Source organism: Manis javanica, chromosome 16 (genome assembly GCF_040802235.1).
Source record: "Manis javanica isolate MJ-LG chromosome 16, MJ_LKY, whole genome shotgun sequence".
Taxonomy (NCBI): Eukaryota; Metazoa; Chordata; class Mammalia; order Pholidota; family Manidae; genus Manis; species Manis javanica.
The window spans coordinates 67175543-67191456 of record NC_133171.1 but is presented as its reverse complement, the minus strand read 5'-3'; the positions used below and the strand labels follow the sequence as shown (position 1 = coordinate 67191456).

General features: G+C 40.2%; 1 protein-coding gene across 8 annotated transcripts in view; it reads right to left on the bottom strand.

Moving 5' to 3' along the window:
* Positions 1-15914, bottom strand: part of ATXN1 (ataxin 1) — a 415485-nt gene that overhangs the window by 117553 nt on the left and 282018 nt on the right. Inside the window, exon 7 of one of the 8 annotated variants that reach the window (XM_073224631.1) lies at positions 15183-15257. The exons of the other annotated variants lie outside the window; for them this stretch is intronic. The gene's annotated coding sequence lies outside the window, so the exon portion shown is untranslated. The remainder of the gene's footprint in view (positions 1-15182; positions 15258-15914) is intronic. 8 annotated transcript variants of the gene reach the window in all.

Below are 15914 nucleotides of genomic sequence, written 5' to 3'. Positions count from 1 at the left end.
ACAAATGAGTTCTTGTGGCCTTTCTCCCCCATAATACAAGCAATCTATTGATGATGCATTTAATCTTCCTCTTCTTTTTCATGTGTTTGGAGTCAGCAGGTAAAGGTCTGGAGCAGAGACTGATGCATGTGTTTATACGTGTGGACAGGTTCCCAGGGAAAAGAAGGATGGGGGCAGAAATAGTTTCATCGGCCAGTGACCAAGTGGCCCCTGCCATTACTCTTTCCCAGCGAGTCTTTCTGACTCAAGGGAAGGAATGAGCTGTGGTGGAGGCCATGGGTTTACTACTCAGGCAGACTTAGGGTCAAAGCCAGCATGTTTATTATAAGCAGAGTAACTCTGAGCTGCCTGCCATCTGTTTCCTCGAGCCTCTGTTATCTGCCACACGGAGTTGCAATAACCAACTAAGGCAATGGAGATGCTTGTTATCTCATAAAAAGTAACAGAGAAGTCTCCGTGCCTCTTCCTAAGAGAAACGCTGAACAGGCTCTGCTCCAGCCACAGGGATTCAAGTTCTATCTTGGGAATGGACTTTTCAGGCAAGGAATGCAGCCAAGCCTTCCAGAAATCAGCCATGTGTCCCCATCCCCAATCCAGCCATGAGCCCTCCTGTAGTGGTCACCTGTGAAATCATCTAATCCAAGTGGAAAGGGCAGGATGGCCTTACAAGGAGGCCGCTCTGCCACGGGCTGACACTGTTGGTAAATCGGCTGCTCCTGGGTGATTACACATCATGAATCTTAGGCCTTGGAGAACTTTCCTTTTGTTTAGATTGAAGTCAATCTTTTTGAAGCATTAAATGGGGGAACTTCTCTTCACATTTAAAAGCAAGCCTTTGTAGTTCAGCTGTACAAATTATATAGGATTGAAAATAGTATAGTTGAAAGAAACATGGAGTTTATAATTAGAGTTCTCTCTTTTTCCTCCTCTCAAAGCAAACAGGAACAAACTGAACTGAAACACGGTTGCTTAAAAGGTTAAAAGGTTGTCACCCCCCGTGTTCTATTTTTAGTCTTGCTTTTCTTTGTCTTTGTAAGACGCCGAATGTATGTCTCCTCTGTGTACAGAGCTGGCGAGCATACCCGGGGCACAGTGGTGGCAGTGTCCCTCAGCATCACCGAGACCACCTTCCGCCCAGGAGGCTGAATGTCAAGCCTCAGAGATTCCTTTTCCTTTACTGTATAAATCATGAGCTGATAAGATGGCTAATGAGCAAGATAGATGCTTACTACAGCAAGGAGATTCATGCCAATGACATTCAGCCACAGAAAGAGGCTTGGATTTGCAGAAAAGAAACAAGACGTTGGGTGAACCAAGCACCAGAATGAAGACTGTGAGCTTCCTGAAGCCAAGGACTATTTTCTTCTCCTGGTGGAGGGCCTATTGCTGACATTCAGTGAATACTTGGAGAACTAACAAATGCAGGGATGAATGAGTGATGTCAGATGCTGTTCAGAATCCATACTGCTAATGAACTGGACCCTATGAGCAGACAAAGCTTCTGGATTTTGTAGCTGGCATGAAATTAAATTCAGCTAAATAAAAACAATGGGAAGATTTAGGGGCATCCAATTCATGTCCCCATGATTGTGTGTCAGTCTTCAGAGAAAAAATTAAATTTTTCATAAAAACATAAGAACAGTAATAGGGTAGTTTAAGCCAACTCATGTGTGAATCGAAACCAGAGAAGACCAAATGACAGAGAATTCAAGTGAAAGAGTAAAAAAAGAAGAGAGCTTGCTGATTTTTTCCCTCTTGCTAGTGTTGAGATTTTAAAGACATACCTTTCCTGTCAAAAGGATGGAGTCCAATGCATTTAAAATATCTACATTAAACCTGCCTCTTTACATTCTTCTTTATCTCATAGTATGTCATCTATGCTCAGCTCACAATGCTTTGTAACAGCTTCCAAGTTTGTTTTTATTATTTTATTTTTTGAGTATGTTACAGACAATTCACATGAAAACTCCACCAGTAATTCAGAAACTCAAGACTTAGAATTTAAAGATTCTCACTAATGTTTAGCTCAAATTTAATGTTAAACTTGTTGCTGGCTACATTTTTTAAGAAAAGGCTTAGGAATGTTTATTGCAGTTAGGTGTTCTTAAGTTTATCACCATCATTTGCATCCAATAATATGCTAACTGAAAGTGATTTAGACTTTAAAATGAATCTAGATTAAACTTTATTATGTTGGGTACAGATGAAAGTCCTTGAGATCTGAAGTCAGAAAATTAAAATATCTGGGTTCAAGTTTCTGTTTATGTCATGTATCATGTATGCCATCTTACATAATCATTTCATTTTTCTGAGCATCAGTTTTACCATCTATTAAAATGGGGGTAAAAAGAAATACTGTGTAAGAATTGCTCTGAAAATTTTATCAGTGTAAGGCAATAAACTGTATGCAAATTATATCACTTTTATCATCATCATCATCTCCATCATCTATACTTAAAAATAGTTCAATGAGAAAGGGTGAGAAAGAGCCACGGGATCCCCTACTCTTATCCACTATAGATCCTGCATGTGTTATACCACTTTAGGTTGCAACAAGAGCCCTAGTATCTACACATTAATTTAAGTCTGTTACACAGAAATAAATTATATGTCCAACTTTAGAAACCAAGGTACAGAGAGGGTTAAATAACATGCTGGATGAATTTAGAATTCTGGTATGATTCATGAATTAAATCAATACATACTGATTGAGTGCTTACTCTGTGCCCAGCACCACTGTAGGTGTGTGGACAGAAAAGTGAGCCAAACAGACAAAATCTCTGCCACAAGAGAGCTGATAATGAATTGGAATCTTCTGCATTCCAAATCATTGCTCTTCCCACTCTGTAATATGCCAGTGCGTCCTGGAGTTCTCTCTCCTCTGTCTCCCCTCTACCAGGGCTCTGCAGCCTCAGAGTTCAAGGCTGGCCAAGGATGGAGGTGATCAGTATCTGGACATACCTGCAGCCCAGGTATAACACACTAGGTAGGAAAGCTCTTTATCTCGCATGGTCAAGGACTCAGAAATCTCACTAACTTGTCATGACTTCCTCCTGTGTTCATCATTTTTGCATATACAGAACTTGTAATTCCTGGCATCATGTACAGCCCAGCTTACATTTTCTCTCTCATTGCTGTAGACTCACTCAATGCTTTTAGCAGGTCAGCAAGATGATGTCCCGATGACTCTTGTAGTCAGCAGGTAAAACAGGCATCAGAAGCATTTAAAAAATGTGTTATTAAATCATAGCAGAGAGTAGAACTTGGGCACTAATGCAAAGGAAGCAAGGAGTATCTTAAACTTAACCCTAGTCCAGATTCAGAAATATACCTAAACACTGTGGATCTATGTTACACAAACTATTGTCTTCTACATTTTTGCTCTTGCTCTTATCTTGGCTACTGAAACACATAAGCAGCCCAGATACGTGAAGAGGTAGACAAGCTCTCATCCAGGAGGGCTTGGCAGTGAGCATCACTGCTGGTATGGAAGGGTTACGTTTGCCAGTCAGTGGGAGTGTGAGGGGTACATGCAATGGCCCCAAGTCACTGAAAAACAGACGTGAGGTCAGGAGAATACGTGTGGCGCACAGCAGTGGGAAGACCACATTTACTGGGCATAGACTGTGTGGAGAAGGCCCTGGGAGGCAGATGGGCTCCCCAAGGAAGGAGAGCACATCTTCAAGAGGCACACAGGCTAGCAGAGTAGTAGGACCCAACTTGATGTGAAAAAGGAGTAACAGCAATCATACAGCTGTAGGAAAACTGCACTGGTAGGAAGCAAACAAAAGGGCAAAATACCTGAACAGACACTTCACCAAAGAGTCCCTACCGGTGGCAAATTAACTTATGACTGGGTGCTCCACATCACATGCCATTAGGGAATTTCAAATTAAAACACAATGAGATGCCACCACACACCTACGAGAGTGGCCAGAATTGAGAACACTGAAGATACCAGTTTTGGTGAGGATGTGGAGCTGCAGGAACTCTCATTCGTGGCTGCAGGGAATGCAAAACCGGACAAGACACGCAGGAAGACAGTCTGACAGTTTCTTACAAAATGAAACCTATTCTTACCATATGATCCAGTAATCATGCTCCTTGGTATTTTCTGCATTGAATTGAAACATATGTTCACACAAAAACATGCACATGGATATTTACAGCAGCTTTATTCATAACTGTCAAAACTTGGAAGCAATCAAGACGTCCTTTAGTAGGTGAATGGATAAATAAATTGTGGTACATCCGTGCAATAGAATATTAATCAGCAATAAAAAGAAGTGCATTATTAAGCCATGAAAAGACACTTCAGATCTTTACATGCATATTACTAAGTGAAAGAAGCCAATATAAAAATACTACACTGTCCAACTCTATGATATTCTAGAAAAGGCAGAACTATGATGACAGCAAAAAGATGAGGGGCTCAAGGGTTGGGAGGGACAAACAGATGGAACACAGGGGATTTTTAGGGCAGTGAACTATTCTATATGATACTATAACAGTGGATACGTATCACTATATTTTTGTCAAAGTCCAAAAAATGTACAACAGAAAGAATGAACCTATTATAAACTATGGACTTTAGTTAAAAATAATATATCAGTTTTGGTTCATCAGTTGCAGCAAATGTACCACTCTAAGGCAGGATGTTAATTACTGTGGGGACACTGTATTTGGGGTGGGAGTCAGGGAATATGGGAACGCTCTGTATTTTCCAATCAGTTTCTTCTGTAAACAGAAAACAAAACAAAACCAAAATACTGCACTGTCAGCTGTTTGAAGTTTCCCCCAGATGTCCTTCCAGATACTGGCTAGAGCCAAATGGAATTAATCAGAGAAGATGCCGTCAAGATGACTCCCAGCCAGGATTTAAAAGACTGAAGGGGACTAGTTTACGAGGCAAGAACTAGGAGGACAACAGTGTTTCAGTTGGAGATGATGGCATGGGTAAGGTTCAGAGGTGGGATGCACGGGGAAGAGTGGTCAGCAGAGCACGGCCCTGGGCTAGAAGACAAAGGTCAACTGTTGGTACATAACAGGAGGCAAAGACCGGAGGTTTGAACTCTTATGAGTTTAAAAGAGAATCTGAAAGGTGAGTGGGGTGGCTCCAGACAACTGGGAAGGGCCATGAAAGAATCAAAATGATGTCCAAGGGAGAGTCTCTAGTAGATCCAGGCTGTGCGAGGGACATGAGAGATGGGGAGTCCCACTCCAGGTGAGGTTATGAGCCACCAGCTCTGGGGGAAGGCCAGCAGAAAATACTGGAAAATCCAAGGGAAAGCAAAATATCCAGGAAAAGACACAGTGAGCCATGTTCAGAAAGAGGAATACTTTCTCACAAGTCCTTACTGCAAGGAGGGAACCCAAGAGAGTAACTGTGCCAGGCAAGGCTCCTGAATTTCTTCTGCTTTAGATTTCTCACCTGAACATGGCTGGAAGCAGAGCAAGGGGTCTGAAAGAGAGAAAAAGAGGGAGGCAAAAAAGAGAAAAATAGGGAGGTGAAAGGGCACATGCAACTGGTTAGGTCAGAGAACGTTCCCTCTTCTCTCGATGCCCTGGAAAACTCTGTAGCCATGATAGTGTTTTAAAATTCTATATTTATTAACAAGGAAAGATGTTCACAACATACTACAAAGTGAGAAATGAAGGTTCAGAACAGTATATTGTTTATGATTCCATTTTTATAAAGCTACTTGTATTTATTTGTGTTTGTTTATGTTAAATATTAAAATGTTTAAACACACACAAATGCCAACGGTGGTGAGCACCAATGGGCCACAACAACGGGGCAGGCTCTTTATGTTCCTACCCTATATTTTCCTAACTCCTCTGGAAACTATTGCAGAGATTACTTATAAGAGACTAACTTATTTTAAATGAAAGACGTAACAACTCTTCCCATCTCATAATTTAAGTTTCTGACAATGTTCTCCTTGTTAGAAGCAGAAGAGCCAGTACCTTACGCACCACCAAAGTTTGCTTTCCATCAGTGTGGTACAGCCTCTTGTTATACCAATTACTTCAACAGCCACATCCTGACGCATAAGGACAAAATGGAATGGAAATCCCAAAGAATGAAAGTTACAGAAAGTAATGGCAGGAATAGCAAGAACAGCCATGGAGGAAAATGCCTTGGGAAGAGAAGAGATGGACCCCCACATATTCTTAGCACTTGTTTCCCTGATTCTGGAGGAGGTTTCTTGATTAGTCTATTTAAAAAATTGTTATTGTAAAAAAAAAAAATCCTAGCTAAAAACAATATTAAAATGCACAAGATATGCAGATATACCCCATGATGCAAATTATTTATGCAGATAATGCAGCAGCGTGATCAGGAATTAGCATGAATCAGTTACTCCACAATTGAGATGTGTTCCCCATCAACAAACCAAAGGGATGCACAGTTCAATCACCAATGCTGGATTTTAATGTTTGTTCTTATCCACCCCAACTGTTGCTTTACCATACAGAGGAGGGAGTGGTGACGGCAGTCCTGGGGTGGGGAGGGGGAATAATGAGGAACGGGGACCCCAGTAGTAGTGTTTTTAAAGATAGATAACAACTTCATCTTGAAATCTGTTACAGGAAGTACCTTTAATCAAAAGCCATCTGTTTCAAATTCTCCCTTTCTATGTGCATACGTTCACAATAGCTAGTTACTGTTGTTCATTTTTGAAGCATATGGCTATTATGTTTCCTGTAACTCAGTTATTTGCATTAAAGTGGGAATATGAGAAAGTCAGAAAGGAAAGCTTAAAACAGTTAATTTTAAACCTTATTACCTGCTAACAACCCCACTAATAATCCAAATGTTTAGTAGGGGAAGAAGCGGAACTACTGCCTAAGAGACTAAAAGGCTGCCTGGAGATTTCATTTATTCTTGCTTTTCCTGTCCCCTAGAAGACACGGATATGCTCTTGGTAAAGATATTGAATTTCTCTTTAAATCTAGTGACCAGTGAAAACTCTATTTACCTGCCAAATAGGGAATTGCAGCAATAATCACAGAGAAACAGTGATTAAATGACAGTATAAATCAGAATAATAATTGGTCTCCTATTAGTCTTTAATAATAGTAACATCACTGGGAACTAATAAACTCTGAGGCTGGAGCCTAAAGTAGTAATTTAGTTCTGGAATAATAAATTCATTTGAAAGGCAACAACGAACCATTACCTTACAAAGGGGTACGTCTTATCAAACTGTTATCAGACTACCTCCTGCTTTCCAGAGAGGTGCTGTGGGACTACTGTACAGACACTGAAACCAACGGTGAGTGTATGCTGTCCCTGCACTACAAGTTGCTAGACTACACTGAGGTACGGCTACAAATCAACGCAGAGTGCATTAATCGAAAGAGTCACACCCTAGTGCCCTAAGGGGCATGTTAGTAATCACGTGCTAAGTGAGTGCATGCACTTATAAACTGCATATGCCTGACACTGGAAATACTGCAATTTAGAGCAACCAGAAGTTCTCAGTACTGCTTGAGAACATGCACTGAATCACTTCTCAATGGGGGAAAAACAGTACATTAGAAGTCACTTCTAGAAAGTAGAAGAGGTTGAGATGGCCATCTCATCTTACTTTTGAATAGAAGAATATAAACTTAGATTGATGCTACTTTTGAATGGAAGCAGAGAAAACTGGGTGATTTGTGATTGAAATCTACTTGCAAGGTTGATCCACTCATATGGGCTAAATCCTTGCACGTAAAAATACAGGAAAGTACATTTGGAGGTCTCCAAAATCTGCCCAAACTATAAAAAATGAAGGAGGAAGAAAAAGGAGGAGAAATAGAAAAGAACCTTTAGATTATGTTTGTAACAGCATACTAAGTGAGTTAAGTTAGACTCTTAGATAGTAAGGAAAGTAACCTGGAACCTTTGGAAACCAGGAATCTAAAGCCTGAAATGGCAATAAGTACATACCTATCGGTAATCACCCTAAACGTAAATGGACTGAATGCACCAATCAAAACACATAGAGTCACTGAGTGGATAAAAAAACAAGACCCATCTATATGCTGCTTACAAAAGACTCACCTCAAACCCAAAGACATGCACAGACTAAAAGTCAAGGGATGGAAAAAGATATTTCAGGCAAACAACAGGGAGAAAAAAGCAGGTGTTGCAGTACTAGTATCAGACAAAATAGACTTCAAAACAAAAAAAGTAACAAGAGAAAAAGAAGGATACTACATAATGATAAAGGGCTCAGTCCAACAAGAGGATATACCATTATAAATATATATGCACCCAAAACAGGAGCACCACCATATATGAAACAAATACGAACAGAACAAAAGGAGGAAATAGAATGCAATGTATTCATTTTAGGAAACTTCAACACACCATTCACTCCAAAGGAAAGATCCACCAGACAGAAAATAAGTAAGGACACAGAGGCACTGAACAACATACTAGAACAGATGGACCTAATAGACATCTACAGAACTCTACACCCAGCACAACAGTATACACATTCTTCTCAAGTGCACATGGAACATTCTCCAGAATAGACCACATACTAGGCCACAAAAAGAGCCTCAGTAAATTCCAAAAGATTGAAATTCTACCAACCAACTTTTCAGACCACAAAGATATAAAACTAGAAATAAATTGTACAAAGAAAGCAAAAAGGCTCACAAACACATGGAGGCTTAACAACACACTTCTAAATAGTCAATGGATCAACGACCAAATTAAAATGGACATCCAGCAATATATGGAAATAAATGACAACAACAACACAAAGCCCCAACTTCTGTGGGACGCAGCAAAAGCAGTCTTAAGAGGAAAGTATATGGCAATCCAGGCATATTTAAAGAAGGAAGAACAATCCCAAATGAATAGTCTAATGTCACAATTATCGAAATTGGAAAAAGAAGAACAAATGAGGCCTGAGGTCAGCAGAAGGAGGGACATGACATAATAAAGATCAGAGAAGAAATAAACAAAATTGAGAAGAATAAAACAACAGAAAAAATCAATGAAACCAAGAGCTGGTTCTTAGAGAAAATAAACAAAATAGATAAGCCTCTAGCCAGACTTATTAAGAGAAAAAGAGAATCAACACACATCAACAGAATCAGAAACAAGAAAGGAAACATCACAATGGACCCAATAGAAATACAAAGAATTATTAGAGACTACTATGAAAACCTATGTATGCTAAGAAGCTGGAAAATCTAGAAGAAATGGACAACTTCCTAGAAAAATACAATCTAGAAACACAAAATATAAACAAACCAACTACCAGCAAAGAAATTGAAGCAGTAATAAAAAAACTACCCAAGAACAAAACCCCCGGGGCCAGATAGATTTGCCTCGGCATTTTATCAAACATACAGAGAAGACATAACACCCATTCTCCTTAAAGTTTTCCAAAAAAGAGAAGAGGAGGGAATACTCCCAAACTCATTCTATGAAGCCAACATCACCCTAATACCAAAACCAGGCAAAGACCCCACCAAAAAAGAAAACTACAGACCAATATCCCTGATGAACGTAGATACAAAAATACTCAACAAAATATTAGCAAACCAAATTCAAAAATACATCAAGAGGATCATACACCATGACCCAGTGGGATTCATCCCAGGGATGCAAGGATGGTACAACATTCAAAAAACCATCAACATCATCCACCACATAAACAAAAAGAAAGACAAAAACCACATGATCCTCTCCATAGATGCTGAAAAAGCATTCAACAAAATTCAACATCCATTCATGATCAAAACTCTCTGCAAAATGGGTATAGAGAGTAAGTACCTCAACATAATAAAGGCTATATATGATAAACCCACAGCTAACATCATACTGAACAGCGAGAGGCTGAAAGCTTTTCCTCTGAAATCGGGAACAAGACAGGGATGCCCACTCTTCCCACTGTTATTCAACATAGTACTGGAGTTCCTCGCCACAGCAATTAGACAAAACAAAGAAATACAAGGAATCCAGATTGGTAAAGAAGAAGTTAAACTGTCACTATCTGCAGATGACATGATACTGTACATAAAAAACCCTAAAGACTCCACTGCAAAACTACTAGAACTAATATCGGAATTCAGCAAAGTTGCAGGATACAAAATTAACACACAGAAATCTGTGGCTTTGCTATACACTAACAATGAACCAATAGAAAGAGAAATCAGGAAAACAATTCCATTCACAATTGCATCAAAAAGAATAAAATACCTAGGAATAAACCTAACCAAAGAAGTGAAAGGCCTATATACCCTGAAAACTATAAGACACTCTTAAAAGCACTTAAAGAGGACACTAACAAATGGAAACTCATCCCATGCTCTTGGCTAGGAAGAATTAATATTGTCAAAATGGCCATCCTGCCCAAAGCAATATACAGATATGATGCAATCCCTATCAAATTACCAACAATATTCTTCAAAAAACTGGAACAAATAGTTCAAAAATTCATATGGAAACACCAAAGACCACGAATAGCCAAAGCAATCCTGAGAAAGAAGAATGAAGTGGGGGGGATCTTACTCCCCAACTTCAAGCTCTACTACAAAGCCATAGTAATCAAGACAATTTGGTACTGGCACAAGAACAGAGCCACAGTCCAGTGGAACAGATAAGAGACTCCAGACATTAACCCAGACATATATGGTCAATTAATATTCGATAAAGGAGCCATGGACATACAATGGGGAAATAACAGTCTCTTCAACAGATGGTGCTGGCAAAACTGGACAGCTAAATGTAAGAGAATGAAACTGGATCACTGTCTAACCCCATACACAAAAGTAAATTCAAAATGGATCAAAGACCTGAATGTAAGTCATGAAACCATAAAACTCTTAGAAAAAAACATAGGCAAAAATCTCTTGGATGTGAACATTAGCGAGTTCTTCATGAACATATCTCCCCAGGCAAGGAAAACAAAAGGAAAAATGAACAAGTGGGACTATATCAAGCTGAAAATCTTCTGTACAGCAAAGGATACCATCAATAGAACAAAAAGGTACCCTTCAGTATGGGAGAATATATTCATAAATGACAAATCTGATAAAGGCTTGACATCCAAAATATATAAAGAGCTCACACACCTCAACAAACAAAAAGCAAATAATCCAATTAAAAAATGGGCAGAGGAGCTGAACAGACAGTTCTCCAAAGAAGAAATTCAGATGCCCAACAGACACATGAAAAGATGCTCCATATCGCTTGTCATCAGAGAAATGCAAATTAAAACCACAATGAGATATCACGTCACACCAGTAAGGATGGCTACCATCCAAAAGACAAACAACAACAAATGTTGGCGAGGTTGTGGAGAAAGGGGAACCCTCCTACACTGCTGGTGGGAATGTAAATTAGTTCAACCACTGTGGAAAGCAGTATGGAGGTTCCTCAAAAACTAAAAATAGAAATACCATTTGACCCAGGAATTCCACTTCTAGGAATTTATCCTAAGAATGCAGCAGCCCAGTTTGAAAAAGACAGATGCACCCCTATGTTTATCACAGCACTATTTACAATAGCCAAGGAATGGAAGCAACCTAAGTGTCCACCAGTAGATGAATGGATAAAGATGTGGTACATATACACAATGGAATATTATTCAGCCATAAGAAGAAAACAAATCCTACAATTTGCAACAACATGGATGGAGCTAGAGGGTATTATGCTCAGTGAAATAAGCCAAGTGGAGAAAGACAAATACCAAATGATTTCACTCATCTGTGGAGTATAAGAACAAAGGAAAAACTGAAGGAACAAAACAGCAGCAGAATCACAGAACCGAAGAATGGACTAACAGTTACCAAAGGGAAAGAGACTGGGGAGAATGGGAGGGTACGGAGGGATAAGGGCGGGCAATAATAAAGGGAGTATTATGATTAGCATGTATAATGTGGGGGGTGGGGGAAAGGGGCAGGCTGTGCAACATAGAGAAGACAAGTAGTGATTCTACAACATCTTACTACGCTGATGGACAGTGACTGTAATGGGGTTTGTGGGGGGGTCTTGGGGTAGGGGAGAGCCTAGTAAACATAATGTTCTTCATGTAATTGTAGATTAATGATAAAAAAAACAAAAAAAAGAAATATAAGTGGCAAATAGATATGTGAAAGCATGCTCAACCTTAATGGCAAAAGAAAAATGCAATTTAAAGTCACAGTGAGAGACCATTTTTTAGTATACTGAAAAAAATTAAGTCTAGTACGTAAAAATTAATACCAGGTACTAGTGAAGACATGGTTCCACAGGACACATACTGCTGATTGTAATTTGCACAGTCAGTTGGAAAAAATGACTTGGAACTAACTAGTAAAGTGGGACATTGATGTACCCCACAACACAGCAATTTCACTTCCAGGTAATATGTACACAACATTGAGGAGTGTTTTTCAAACAAAGATTGCAAATCACTGGGGGTCAGAAAATCTGGTTGAAGGCTAGAGATAAGTATTAAAAAAAATAAAATTAAAAGAGTATCCGAGAGTATGGTGAGTAATAAGATAAATAAACACTGTTTCATGAAAAAAAAAAATCTGCCCAAAGTGTGCAGCAGACAGAGTTGGTCTTTGGCCAGCCAAAACGTCTACAAAAGCAGAATTTTAAGATCCACTCACAGACACAAAGTTTGTCTCAATCAATGCCTGAATGACAAAAGAATGGCTGATTTGGAGTTGTCTGTGCATGACCTCTACTATGGTCTGAGACATCAACATAAGGGTCCTGTCCTTAAGAAGCTTCTAGTCTCTCAGGAGATGCAAAATATAAATAAGCAATTTTAACAGGTGTGATAGCTGCAGTACCAATGGAAGGAATCAATAAATAATAGAAAAGGGATCTATGGAGCAGGGAGAGAACAGTGAAGAACTAGGGAGGGGGGCAGAGAAGACTTCTAGGACAGGAGCAGATCAAACTAATTCACACCAAGGTGCTAATACCTTATTGGTAGCCTCTGTCCCAGGATCGTTTGCATTTTAATAGAAAACAACAGGAATGTTTTGCTCAAATACTTGAGAACTGAACTGCTGTTAGGGGCATCCAGGTATTAGCTGACAGACAGGAAGAGAGATCCTTTAAATAACACTACTGGGCAGAGAATCTATCTAGTTTTATCACAGAAAAGGCTCAGAGAGGCACGTACCTGTGTTTTTGGAGAGTATCAAGCAAGCACATAGAAGAAAGTTGGTGAGGGTTCTTGAGAGCATTTTGCACACATGTGTTCACAGCAGCATTACTCATGAGAGCAAAGAGGCAGAAGCAACACACGTGTCTATGGATGGATGATGGATAAAAAGAATGTAGTCTGTATGCACAATGGAATATTAGTCTTACAAAGGAAGGAAAGTCTGGCACATGCTTCATGAAGGAACCTTGAGGACATTATACTCATGAAACAAACTGGTCATAAAAACACAAATACTGTCTGATTCCACTTATGTGAGGCACATAGAGCTTCAAATTCACAGAGACGGAAGGTAGAAGGGTGCTTGGCAGGGGCTGGGAGGAAGGGGATGGGGAACTAATGTTTGATGGGTACAGAGTTTCGGTTTTGTTAAACACCACTGAACTGTACTCTTAAAATACTAAGATGGTAAATTTTATGTGTATTTTATCGCAATTTTAAAACCCGGAAAAAAAGAAAAGTTGGGTAAGTATACCATAGCATTGAAATATACATGCAAAGTTTATCAGATTATTAAGATTGTGTTACTAGTTATTTTATATGGAGAGTTATCAGACAGAAGTCAGAACAGGTAGCATGTACTGGCTGGGTGAGCAGCTGCTACTTTCCTAACATGTTTGAAAAAATGATACCCAAAAGCTCTCCCCCAGGATCAGCTGAAATTCCACTAAAAAAGTTCAATCCTTGGGTCTCTGAGGCCTTGTAAATGCAATTATCCTGGCCAAGGTCCCTATCAGCTTAATATGCCTTTATCAGACTGTGTTTCTCAATAGGTCAACTAAGATGCACGAGCTGATGTAAGGCCTTTGGGAGAGGGGAAAAATCCGATCCGGAAGACAAGACACGTGAGAGACAGGCAGGAACTGGTGAGACCACACTGCGCCTACCCGGAAATTCCCCCACACCACCCATGACCTTTGGGCACAGAATTTCAGACAAGCTTTGCTCTTTCTCATTCAGACACTCTCTCTTCTATCTGAAAGACTCCTAGCAATAAAAAAAGTCACAACCCAAAACTTGAGAAGTTTTATCAGAAGATAAACATGGCTTCTGCTAAACAAGTTTCAACCATGGCTGCATATTTAATCATGGAAACTAATCTGAATTTTCAGTTTCATAAACTGAAACATGGCTAGTAAATTTAAGACTGAGATGGAATAAGTAAATATACATGCCTCAGAGCTCTGCATTTCTGAGTTTGCTGCAAAGGGTAGGTTAGGTTTGAAGGATCTAGATCTGTGACTGATTTAAGAGATAGGACAGATTAGGTTGGACGGTCTTTAATGTCAAGATTAGTGAAAATTACAGCCCACTGCGACCTTATTCCTCTACTATGGAGAGTAGAAAGGCAGCTGAATGTCAGGCTGCCATGTCCTGTAGAGCCATCTCAGCTCTCTGGGCTGTAGAGCATGCAGGGTGTGTGTGAGAGAGAGATTGGGGCTGTACTGCATATCAGGAGAGTTTATGCGAAAGGTGGGAGAGCAACAATATTCTCAATCGGGACAGCCTTTCTTTCTAAGCTATTCAGACTCCTAAGGAGCATTACTTCATTGGCCTCCCTGCCATGTGGGTTCCAATGACTGCCTCTGTATATTAACCAAGACGGCAGCCAAATGGAGCTCTGGACAGAGTTCTGCTCCATCAGGCTTCACTGTATTATCCCAACTTCTAAAAAAGGAAATAACAGGAGGTGGTTTGGACCACAGTGTGGACTCTGATCGTGTGCCCACGTCCCTCGTGGATTAGCCTGCTTGCACCGTGTAAGGGACTGTGGGAAGCACAGGTGGGTGAAAAACCATGCTGGCAGAACCCAGCGAAGTAACACACAGGTGGGAGCGTACACACACCTGCCTCTTCACCCCACGTTCAAAACTGAGAAGGCTCTGTTGTCCTCTTTTAAACTCTAAATACTCTAGAAGAGACTCAATAAGTATTTATAAAGAGATAAAATACCCTTTGGTTACTATTTCATGCCAAACCTCAGATAAGGTCAAGGGTTCGTACAGGAAAAACAGGAGCTGACGGTCCTTCGGCAAGTGACACTGCGCAGCTCTCCTTGACCTGCACTTGTTCTGGACCCTGTGTTGGAAGACAGACCAGAATGAGTACAGCAAACCATCTCTTCCTTTCAGTACTGAATGCAATGAGCCCGTGTTTATGCAATGATCTGCTATTAAAGCAAATAAGCAGACCAGGAAACCAAAACCTGCCACGTTTTCATTTCCATCTCACGTGCCAGTGAAGTTCACCAAATGTGGGCACTTTCAGTTATGAGGCCCCTGTTGCACATTTCTTTATTCCTCGCATAATTGTTTAACTAAGACTCTCTGATAAAAATGGTTTCTCAAACCCTCCCCCACCTTCGAAAATGTATCCTATCCAGGCACCGGTGCCTCGTTAACACCTGTGCCCAGGGGCTAAGCCACCAGCCCCATGACAGAGCAGAACCCCCACCGAATTTCATGACGACATGACACGCCCGTCAGTGAGCACAAAATGAAGAGCAAATACGGTCAAGTGTCCTCATAGGAGTTCATTTATAAAAAGGCTCTTAAAACTCTTTTGGTGGAGAAAACACAGGACCTGAGCTCCAAGAGTGGTCTGCCCACCACAGAGGATCATGTTCTGGGTTTTTAGATTTCCTCCCTCGATCCCCTAGATTTCCATTTATTCTTGATTATACGGTCAGGGACGCGGAGCATCCCTCAAGGCAAAGAGAGCAGAAAGCAGAGGCCA